The sequence below is a fragment of the Tachypleus tridentatus genome, chromosome 13 (assembly GCF_004210375.1).
Source record: "Tachypleus tridentatus isolate NWPU-2018 chromosome 13, ASM421037v1, whole genome shotgun sequence".
NCBI classification, from domain to species: domain Eukaryota; kingdom Metazoa; phylum Arthropoda; class Merostomata; order Xiphosura; family Limulidae; genus Tachypleus; species Tachypleus tridentatus.
The window spans coordinates 104,386,811-104,399,291 of record NC_134837.1 but is presented as its reverse complement, the minus strand read 5'-3'; the positions used below and the strand labels follow the sequence as shown (position 1 = coordinate 104,399,291).

General features: G+C 33.0%; 1 long non-coding RNA gene across 1 annotated transcript in view; it reads left to right on the top strand.

Moving 5' to 3' along the window:
• The first annotated feature begins 6,303 nt into the window (after positions 1-6,303).
• Positions 6,304-12,481, top strand: part of LOC143237008 (uncharacterized) — a 39,273-nt gene continuing 33,095 nt past the window's right edge. Inside the window, exon 1 of the long non-coding RNA XR_013019835.1 lies at positions 6,304-6,456. This is a non-coding gene — a long non-coding RNA (uncharacterized LOC143237008). The remainder of the gene's footprint in view (positions 6,457-12,481) is intronic.

Genomic DNA, 12,481 nt, shown 5'->3' with positions numbered 1-12,481 from the left:
ATTGATGTCTATCAACCTTCGAAGACACCCTCAGGGCACCGTAGGGAATTTACATTCGGTTTTGAGTGTGGTCGATGTTTTGATCTGATCCACTGTGCCACTTCTAGGTTCCCTGTGTTTTTCCTAACTGTTTATTGTATCGATCTCTACTAAACTTTGAAAGCACACATAAGATACATCTGGAACCGAGATGCGGTCTCATTTGAGCCCTCATGTTACTCCCAGGGGAGCTTCTGTCTGTCTGTCTGTCAACCTTTCACACTTTCAGTTTAAACACCAGTCCATACCAAATTAGGCATACATTCTGACGGGCTCCTGAAGATTGACATCTCCTGTATGCCACTTCCTGTGAGGCTCCACACCTTTTCTGTGCTTGAACTAGTATATATATACAGGGTTAGTATAAAATTAACCCTATTTTTCAGTTAGATGATGAGGTAATCAGATGTTGAGAAGGGCGACTACTGACACATAATCCCCCTCGAAGGAAGATGCAGCTGAATTTGCATACTGATAATTGTATAAGAATGAGCTTAAGAAATTCGAGGGTTTATTCTGTCCTTTAAATTATTCTATCAGTTTTATATTCTGTAGTTTCGAACTACTGATCAGAGTTAGGACAATTAGGCAAAGAACATTTCGCTTATACCGGTACTTTAGTACTTAGCTCGCAATCTGAGAGTCGCAGGTTCGATTACCCGTCCAACCAAACATGCTCACCATATCAGACGTGGGGACGTTATGATGTGACAACAATCCCATCATTCGTTAGTAAAAGAATATCTCAAGAGTTGACAGTGGGTGGTGATGACTAGCTGGTTTCCCTCTAGACTTACACTGTTAAATAGGGATGGCGATAACAGCCTCTGTGTAACTTTTCTCGAAATAAAAACAAACAAAACAATTTTTATAGAGGGCTTATTGTTTGTTTGTTTTTTGTATTTCGCACAAAGCTACTCGAGGGTTATTTGTGCTAGCCGTCTCTAATTTAGCAGTGTAAGACTAGAGGGAAGGCAGCTAGTCATCACCACCCACCGTCAACTCTTGGGCTACTCTTTTACCAACGAATAGTGGAATTGACCGTCACATTATAACGCCCCCACGGCTGAAAGGGCGAGCATGTTTGGTGCGAAACCGGATTCGAACCCGCGACCCTCAGATTACGAGTCGAACGCCTTAACCCACCTGGCTGGCTATGCCGGGCCCTAGAGGGCTTATAGCTAAGAGGAAGGAGCATATTGAGCGGGATCGAATCTTGACCTTTGGATCCGCAGTCTGGCACACCATTTAAAGTAGTGAACTGAAAAAAAAGCAGTGCTTTAGCTTTGAGGATGTTTCCACAAAACCTGAACAAAAGCTCCTTTTTTTAAACGTTAGTTATGTAGAAAATATTTCTCGTTATACAGTTATGTTTTTTCCTATTCATTATTTTTCAGTACTATTTTAGTGATCTCTATACAATAACAGCTAAAAAGTTCATCAAAAGGTAACTAAAACCTGAATTTTTATATCCAGTGAAGCAATTTCAACCCTTATAAGTATATGCTCTTACATTTTCGTTAAACACTTAATTTATGAATCCATATCCTAGACATGTACAACTATTAATATAAGTAAATAAGAGATGAATAACTGATATTAAGACGATTAGGGGGGACTAATCATGTCATTAAACTCCATATTGATATCTCCAGTCGTGTTCTAATTGACAATAAGGCTCTTGACAATAGCCTTGCAGTGTAGTTACCATTGGAAAAGGTTTTGTCATAAGGTCATAGTGTCTCAATCATATTATTCCTCCCTGCTATTATTCATAAGCTATATAATGTACAAGGATGAAGCCTTTCAAGTAACTGTTTTAAAAGATTCCATAGAATTCCATAGGTGGTATATTCGACCACTTGTTCGGGATGTTTTCATTTAGAATAGCATGAATATTCATTTCATTTGTTTAGCTGTTTGAGGTATGTAATAGTTGAAGGGATACATCGTAGAAGCAAATTGTGTGCACGTTATTTCGGTTGCTATTCCAGACGGAAATATTTTTTTATTATATTATGTACTATTGCCTGGAGCACATGGTCGGCTTTTACACTGACCTTTGTGTCCATTGTTTATAAGGGTTCTGGTACGACTTTTTGCAGGCCTATTTTAGTTGGTCCTGATGCCTCTAATTGATTTAAATTATTTTGTTTTCCAATGCTATTATGTAAAAAACGATATCCTCGTCTTATAGATTATAAATATATGTCCTGAATAGATATGTGTGATCTATGTGCGTGAGTATTCTGCGTCGGACTGGATAATATACTTTTACCAATGATGACCATTTTCAATGACATCACACCAACTACCTGTCAATATGTAGTTCTGATGCATTCTCTCTCACCACGACCAAATAACGGCTGAGATGCGTATTTAAATCCATTTTATTAGTATAGTGTACTAACTGATGTATTTACAACGTAAAGTTGTTGTTGTTTTGAATTAAGCACAAAGTTACACAATTGGCTATCTGTGCTCTGCCCCCCACGGGTATTGAAACCCGGTTTCTAGCGTTGTAAGTCCGCAGACATAACGCTGAGCTACTAGGGGGCACAACGTAAAGTGCGTTATTATAACTGAATCTATATATCCAAGCAAGAATCATAAATCAGTGTCCAAAACGCTGAAGAATTATGATATTGAATGAACCTTTATTTCTACATTTTTACCGTTAAAGAGAAATATGTACAAAGGATTATCTGTGTCGAGCCCATCGTATAGATTGAACCCTAAATTTTAGCGTTACGAGTACTCAAACTTACCTCTGATTCACCGTGGAAGAAGTAAAAGAAACAAAAAGCCTGTAATTTGAGAAGTATTCGTATAGATGAACAAGACTTTCAATCATCCTGATTGGGGACAGATTACTCAAATCAACTGACAGCAATGCCTATCGACTATTTCAATTCTACTTCACGTAATATAAAACTTCTGTGTTAAAAACAACTGTTTCAAACATTCTTTCCTACCAACAATCGTATTTCAACGTTACGATTGATAAGGAAAGTTTTTAGTGACATATAAAACCCTTTTTAAAAGATTCGTTTCGTTATTTTATTGTCGTTAAGCGCAGAGCAACACAACAGGCCTTACGTTCTTTGTCCACTACGGATATCGAAACTCAATTTTTAGCATCGTAACACTAAAAGTATGGCGAGTTTAACATAAAAAATGGACTAAAGTCTTTAAATTTAGTAAAACAAAAGTGTGCAGAAATAAACATCAACAAAATTTATATTATATTACGTTAAAATACAACGATAATATAAACATCAACAAAGTTTATATTATATTACGTTAAAATACAACGATAATATAAACATCAACAAAGTTTATATTATATTACGTTAAAATACAACGATAATATAAACATCAACAAAGTTTATATTATATTACGTTAAAATACAACGATAATATAAACATCAACAAAGTTTATATTATATTGCGTTAAAATACAACGATAATATAAACATCAACAAAGTTTATATTATATTACGTTAAAATACAACGATAATATAAACATCAACAAAGTTTATATTATATTACGTTAAAATACAACGATAATATAAACATCAACAAAGTTTATATTATATTACGTTAAAATACAACGATAATATAAACATCAACAAAGTTTATATTATATTGCGTTAAAATACAACGATAATATAAACATCAACAAAGTTTATATTATATTACGTTAAAATACAACGATAATATAAACATCAACAAAGTTTATATTATATTACGTTAAAATACAACGATAATATAAACATCAACAAAGTTTATATTATATTGCGTTAAAATACAACGATAATATAAACATCAACAAAGTTTATATTATATTGCGTTAAAATACAACGATAATATAAACATCAACAAAGTTTATATTATATTACGTTAAAATACAACGATAATATAAACATCAACAAAGTTTATATTATATTACGTTAAAATACAACGATAATATAAACATCAACAAAGTTTATATTATATTACGTTAAAATACAACGATAATATAAACATCAACAAAGTTTATATTATATTACGTTAAAATACAACGATAATATAAACATCAACAAAGTTTATATTATATTACGTTAAAATACAACGATAATATAAACATCAACAAAGTTTATATTATATTGCGTTAAAATACAACGATAATATAAACATCAACAAAGTTTATATTATATTACGTCAAAATACAACGATAATATAAACATCAACAAAGTTTATATTATATTACGTTAAAATACAACGATAATATAAACATCAACAAAGTTTATATTATATTACGTTAAAATACAACGATAATATAAACATCAACAAAGTTTATATTATATTACGTTAAAATACAACGATAATATAAACATCAACAAAGTTTATATTATATTGCGTTAAAATACAACGATAATATAAACATCAACAAAGTTTATATTATATTACGTCAAAATACAACGATAATATAAACATCAACAAAGTTTATATTATATTACGTTAAAATACAACGATAATACATATGTGAACGTTACTTATTTTTCTTTCGTTTTTTGAATATAAAACACCGGAGTTTTTTTTATATTTTCACCGTTTTCAGAAGAAGATTTGATATAAAACACGTCCGAAACAATTGGCTTGTTTTAGTTGTTTCTTCGTATTTGGTAAAGAGTTGTTTACTGATTACTATTTTATCAGATCGGTACAAAATGAGTGCCACTATTTACATACAATTACATTTAGACAATACTTTATCATGAGATTTAAACTAGATTTTACCAACAGCATACAGGATCTTCTCATAAATATGAACACAGAAAAAATCAGAATAATGTTATCATGAACTTCAAATCAGTTTTGTTCAGCTTGTCGAAAGTATATCATAGGAAGTCAAAATTACTTTTTGTTACGAAATAAACTGTATATACGGCACGGTGCAGACCATAATTGTGCCATGAAAATAAGATAAAGAAACAACCAAAACTTTAATAATAATAAAAGTAGATAAGAACAAGCATAGCCATGTGATTAAGGCAGTCGACTCGTTAAGAGTAGCCCCAGAGTTGGCGGTGGGTGGTGATGACTAGCTACCTTCCCTCTAGTCTTACACTGCTAAATTCAAACCAGAACAAGCCTTACTTTCTCTGTGCTAACCATGTTTTGTTTTTAAATATTAGGAACAGCTCTATTTTACATATATATATTACAGTTTAAAAATGTAATTATTGTTGTTTATTTTATCACGAAATTCTATCAGGTTTATATGGTATCATTAGGTCAGATACAACTTACACTGACACTAACGTTAATTAACATAAAATAATTAAGAGTAGCCGTAATAATCAACAAAGAAAGCACGTGATCCAACAGTATTATAATTAATAAAATATTTATCAGAACTGCTAAGATATTTGTATATTTAATTGATAAATAATTTATTAATAATATAGTATAATAACTGACAATAAATTTATTAGAGAAGACTATCCCACAACTTTGTGTGGAAGCGCATATGTGTATATATAGAAAAATGTGTGGGCATATATATATATGTATGTGTATGTTTTCTCCAACTATTCATTTCTTTCGCGTTTCTGTATTGTCCTCAAATGACACAGCGGTATGTCTGAGAACTCACACTGCTATAAACCGGCTTTCGATACCCTTAGTGGGCAGAACATAGATAGCCCATTGTGGTGTTTTGTGCTTGATTCCAAACAAACATTTCTTTACCTTCTAGTTAAACCAATACATGTGATTTTCAACCTCAGTGTCACTGTGTTATTGAAACCTTTGTTACTGGAATAATACTTATAAATACTTTTCACGTTTTCTATTTCAATATTCATATATCCTTTGTGCTTTTCTTTCAATTATAGTCTAGCCTCGCTAGCAGATCCACAAAAGTGTATAGAATGAGACTCAGAGACTCTGGAGATAAAAGTTTTCTGGTTACATATTTTATAGAAGTAAGATGAACAAATTACTTGAAACTTTTTTTTTTCTCTATGAAATGCTTATATCTTCACCATACAATAACAAAAGATTATTTTTATAGATTTAATATTATTTCTATGTTTCTATTTACGTACAATTACACTTTAACAAGCACTTTATTTCTTTATTTGCTTTTTGATATAAGCGCAAAGCTATTTTAGAACTATTTCTGCTATTTGTCACTCTTATAACACATCCACGGCCCGAAACTACAACGGAAACAGGATGCGAGCGATACATCCGCATGTCCATAGCAGAAATTTATGCAGTCACACATAAAATTCACACGTCTCGAAAACAACATTTATTTATATACTAATGTAGCTCCATTACAGTTCAGATAACGCAACAGCTTGTACAATCAGGACGGCCTTTTTTATGGAAGTCATTTCAAATCGATTCTTCATACGAAACCAGGTAAAAAACCATTTATATTTCCGAAAATTATGTTCTTGTTGTTCTCTTGGTCTAGCAGATTAATTTACCCAAAATGGACGATCACATACAACAATGTGTAATTGTTTTCACTATAAATAATTCCTCTATTATGTAAAATGTAACAACACAATGTTTTATGAAGAAGAGCTTCCTCATTTGCAATTCGAAATACCATAGACACGATTGAATAATTACTTGTGAAATAATGTTATATAATGACAAGATGCAAAAAGGCCTTTAAGCTTTAGCACAGATAGTTCGTTGTGTAACTTTATGATTAATAACAAGTTTATGATCATAATGCCTGCAGTTCTTCCACGTAACCTAAACAACTGAGCAAGGTTTTATGGAATCAGATATACATTTATATTATATATAAAACCTAGATAAATACATGTAGAGCATTGTCAATTAAATATGTTTTCCCATAATTGCATGTTCCATTTAGAAGACATAACAACATTTATTAATGTTGCTAAGCTTTCACAAAATTATGAAGTTCTAACCCTCAAGACATTTTCCATAACCTAAATCTAGTATTAAATGGGTTTCATGTTTTGACACTAATTGTTATAAGCTGCCCAGATGTTTCTAGTTGCTAAGCTGAAATTTTCGTCTCTCACATTAGGTTGTAGTTCAAGAGCGAATTACAATTAATAAACTGTGAGATGCGGTGAAGTTTGTTAAAGAACATTTAAGCAAGGTTTTCTTTGTTTATTTTGAGTAAATGGGGCTAAAATATTTCCTCCACATACATACATATGTATATACATCTTGAAAATAAATAGCCTACACGTTATCATTAAAAATGCAAAAGTTTTACACTTATAAAGAGCGTGCGTGATTTCTTATAGCAATGCCACATTGCCCTATTTGTTGTGTCCATCTAGGGAAATCGAACATCTAATTTTAAGGTTGTAAATCCATAGACTTACCGCTGTACCAGGGGGGAACTTACACTTATAATCTAACGTTACAGCTTGTCACGGTTTAATTACATCTTACTCCTGTGATGTAGTGACGTCAAAGACGTCTAATCTTACACTAACATGGAACAGATTACGTACGGTAGCGAGATCACCTTTCATAGTTTTAGGCCAATGGTATGTCTGCACACGCTAGCAATCGGATTTCGATACCTGTGGTGGGCAAAGCCCAGATAGTTTTTTGTGTAGGTTTGTGCTGAATTACAAACAAACAATTATCTTTTCAGTATTTTTTGTACGCATATGGTTAAAAGCGAACATTTGATTCTAATACCATCCAATCATATCAGTTTGAATCAATCATAGGGTTTAGAGAAAGCCTGTATTATATTTCCCTCGAAAAGAAGTACTTACGAAAGTAGAAAAAAGTACCTACTTAGCTATTGTTAGGGCACTCGAATCGCGAGTTGCTTTATGATATGACTATCAACTTCATTTTATTTGGTAAAAAAGTAACCCAAGAATTGGCGGTAGATGGCGTTGATTAACCAAGTGCTCTCTTATCCATCACTTTTAAATTACGAACGACTTGAGTAGTTAGTCCTAGAGTACCTTTGTGTGAAATTCTGCAAAGAAATCTTCTAAGTTGACGTAGACAGAAGGATTGAAAACTCATACAGATTTTGCGAAAATAACCAATAAATTGTTCTAAATTTTGTTTTTATAAATATTTTAAGCTATATTTACTAATCATCCTAAACAACAAACAAATGAAACACCAATTTTTTTTTTACTTCGGCACAGAGTGGTTTGCCAAAGCTCTTTCAGATAGAACAGTTTCGATAACGTTTTCTGTATGTTAAACATTCATCCACCCTAGGAAGCATCGTTCATATATGTGTAATTTATATTCCCTTTCATTAAAGTACGATTGTTCTTTATTGCTGCCATTTTAATGAGATATTGGTCAAAATATGTTTTTTTCGAAATGTGTTACTTTCGTGTTTCCCGATCCTAAAAAATAAAATCTTAAACCTGATGATATTCCAAACCAAACACCATATAATAAACCATTATCAAGGCGTCAAAGAGGCAATTTCGATCGCCAAAAGACATCAGCAAATATTCTGATTACAAAATAATCATACCATGTAATGAACCGAGTTGTGGCCTGGCATGGCTAGGTGAGTTGAGGCGTTCGACTCGTTATCCGTGGGTCGCAGGTTCGAATTCCCGTCAGACCAAACATGTTCGCTCCTTCAACAGTGGGGACGTTATAAGTAACGATCAATCCCACTATTCGTTGGTAAAAGAGTATCCCAAGAGTTGGCGGTGGGTGGTGATGACTAGCTGCCTTTCCTCTAGTCTTACGTTGCTAAATTAGCTCTCGTGCAGCTTTGCGCGAAATTCAAAAACAAACATCTATTTCGATGTAAACAAGGAAGTTTAATCATTGGTACAAGTGTGTTTTTTACGTATGGATGTGTTTCGTATTGCAAAGCCACATCGGGCTATCTGCTGTGTCCACCGAATGGAGTCGAACCCCTGATTTTAGCATTGTAACTCCGTAGACTTACTGCTGTCCCAGTGGGAGACCTATTGGTATGGATGAAAGTTACCTATTGAAATTTTACTTGTATGAAAAAAGGAAACCTAACTTTGGGCGCGGATCAAAGTTTACAATGGAAATTATATTAAGTTGAGAAAAAATGAAGTTTAACCTTGGGTTATAAACCAAGGAAATTATAATGTGAGGAAAAGCCAGAAGCTCAACTTTGGGTAGGGACCAAACGTTAACCTCGTGAAATATTAAAATACGGTAGAAAACTAGGCTTAACTTTACGTGCAGACTAAAGTTACCTGTTGAAATTATATTAAGGTTAAAAATAAAGTTTAATTTTGGATATGTATTAACATTTAACCTTAGAACTTATGAAGAAAAAAGTTTTAATTTTCGAATGTATTGAAATGGTTATTCGAAAACAAGAGATATAACGTGAATGAAACATCAGATTTTCACTTACCTATAGGTTAGGTAATATATCATACTGTTCTTAAGAAACTAAAACTGGAAAAGAAACTAAAACTATTGTAAACTAAGAAATTAAGAATTTTAGTTTGATATGAGAATTTTTGAAACGACTTGCTTTTAACACTGAGGTTAGGTGACTACCAAACATACGAACGTGTTTCTAGAACTGTTTCTCAATTTGTTGGGAAAATATTAACTGATTTGCAGGCATTTCTGTAATCTGCAAATGATTATATAAGGGTCAAACTTAGCTACACTAATAATACTGAATTAAATTATGTTCTGGATGAAAATTACTGGTATATGTAAGAGGAAGAGCTTGTGATAGGTGTTCTATTAAAAAAACACGTGTCAATCTTACATTTAGTGAGTAAACATTGTTTCAATCACTTTTCTGTAATTTCGCTTGTTTACCTTTTTATTCGTTTCCTTCAGACTTTAACAATTTTGAGTGATATTTTAGCATAATGATACATATTCATTCTTGTGGTGTAATTCTTCATTTTTTTAGCTCAAGAGTTTTCAAACGTTTTTGGTATACGTGGCCCCTGTGTTCATTCTTTAACCATTATTAATAAGCAATTATAAAGACGTAAACAAAAATCTTCATTCAGTTACACTTACTTAATATCATTTTGTGAAGTTTGTATTGTTTCCATCCTTCTTGTCTACTGTGTAGTCAAATCTTTCAAAGAGTATCCGTGATGTAGATGACAGTTAACGTGCATATTGCGGACTCAAGAAGCTTTTCGTTGATACCAGCTTTCCTGGTAGACTAAAACGCTTTGGAAATTCAAGCTGTTTATTGTTTGTTTTTAACCCTTGTGTTTTGTTAGTTGACTGAGTTTATTTTAAGGTAACAATATGTCCTAAAAGTTTTGCATACAGTTCAAATTTAGGAACGGTTTTGCACAGATAATCCTCTTGAATATTTTCGCGAAGATTGCGGAAAGATGTTTGTTTTTAAAATTTCGCGCAAAGCTACTCGAGGGCTACCTGCGCTAGCCGTCCCCAATTTAGCAGTGTAAGACTAGAAGGAAGGCAGATAGTCATCACTACTCACCGCCAATTTTGGGGCTACTCTTTTACCCACGCATAGTGGGATTGGCCGTCACATTGGAAAGCCCCCACGGCTGAAATGGAGAGCAGTTTTGGTGCGACAGGGATTCGAACCCGCGACCCTCAAATTACGAGTCGAACGCCTTAACCCATCTGGCCATAGCGGGCTTGCAGAAAGAAACAAAATTTTTGTGTTTTTACAAACACCGTAAAAATGTAGGAGGTTCAAAATGAATGAACGCTAATTGTTTCTGAATTCTTCAAAATTGTTTGTTTTGAATCAAAAACAAACAAAAATTGCTAAAATCAAGCTATTCTTTATGTTACTTTCAATATACATGATTTTAAACCTAAGTTCTTAGAAGATTGAAACCAAGTTACTTTCTTTACTGTTTATCTTTTCGAACTTTTATTTTATGTTTCTCATTAATGTTTAATTTCCCTAGAGTGTTTCTTAAGTTTTGGTACCGCAGAGGGAGCAGGCGGAAATACATCAACTTATTTTTGTCTTTGTGCAAGTTAAATCTTGCATACACCATCTTGAAAACGTTTATGTTCGCGTGTAGCGATCGATGCCTAACTCTAATCATTAACTCAATGATCGAAGAAACCACTACCTTTTGTTCAGAGAACAATGAGATTGAATCATTCATTAGATGGCACTGAAAATACATTTATACACAAGTTGCAGGAATATTAATACTCTAGTGAACAAAGTCTGGTATTAACTGATTATCAAAACAGTCTGAATATCGAAAGAGCCCTCAAAAAAGGTTGCACTTCTTTATAGAAGTAGGGATAACCAGAAGAGAAAAGAGGATGTTACTTTAAATAAACTTGGGTCTTCAAACGAAGCTTTGCTATTCATACACTGTATTCGAAATATGGCCATAGCATGTGTGTAGTGAAAATCAGGTTAACACATTTAATTGTACAAAATGAATCTACAGAACAACATATCAGCAGTCATGTATACATGTTAAAGCTTACTTTATAACGTTTAGGCATCAGCTTCCAGAAGAAAAACTTCGCCATATAGACTACCACTATTCGTTGGTAAAAGAGTAGCCCAAGAGTTGGCGGTGGGTGGTGATAACTAGCTGCCTTCCCTCTAGTCTTACACTGCTAAATTAGGAACGGCTAGCGCAGATAGCCCTAGAGTAGCTTTGCGCGAAATTCAAAACAAACAAACAAACATACAGACTATAAGAACACCAAACTTTCAACCTTACTTGGTACTAACGTTAACAGCCAGACATGGTCTAATGTTTAGTTGCAATACCATGCTCTATATTTTCAGCTGCGTGTGTATTATAAACATGACAGTTAGTCATGCTAACTGAGTGCTGCTGACTGACTGTCATCTCTCAGATTAATGTTCAAAAATTAGGGACACATTAACTTGAATCTAAAGAATCTTTGATCTAATAATTCTAGTCAAACTCAAAATACCAATATCATGCAAATTACATCAGTTATTGTTTCTGATCTACAAGTAACTCACTGTAAAAGGCATAGGGTAAATATATTTTGTTTCATTTAGTTATTTAGTTTTTATTCACCTGAAATAATTTTTGGATTACATGAGACATTCTATCACAAATAACTTTTCGTTATTATTCATCAGTGCAATTGATTATTTAGTTATTTGTTGTTGTTTTTTTCTCCTTGCCAAAATGTGATTTTAAATGAATAAAATATTATATACAGGCCTAATCAGTTCTTTGATACACTAGTCTCGCTGTAACAGACTAGTTTCGCTGAATTCACAGCTCATCAGTGCTATTTGAAAGATCGAAGAAAATAAATAAAACAGGCCTCATATACTGACAGCATGTAGCTAGTTTGTTTCGGAATAGCGAATGAGAGAATATATGACCTCTACATAATTAAAATTCACGTCTTGGCAGAGAAAAGAAATCAACAAATAAGTAAAGCTTCACTTAATTTACTTGAACAACTTCAGACATTTTAATGTTTAGTTTTC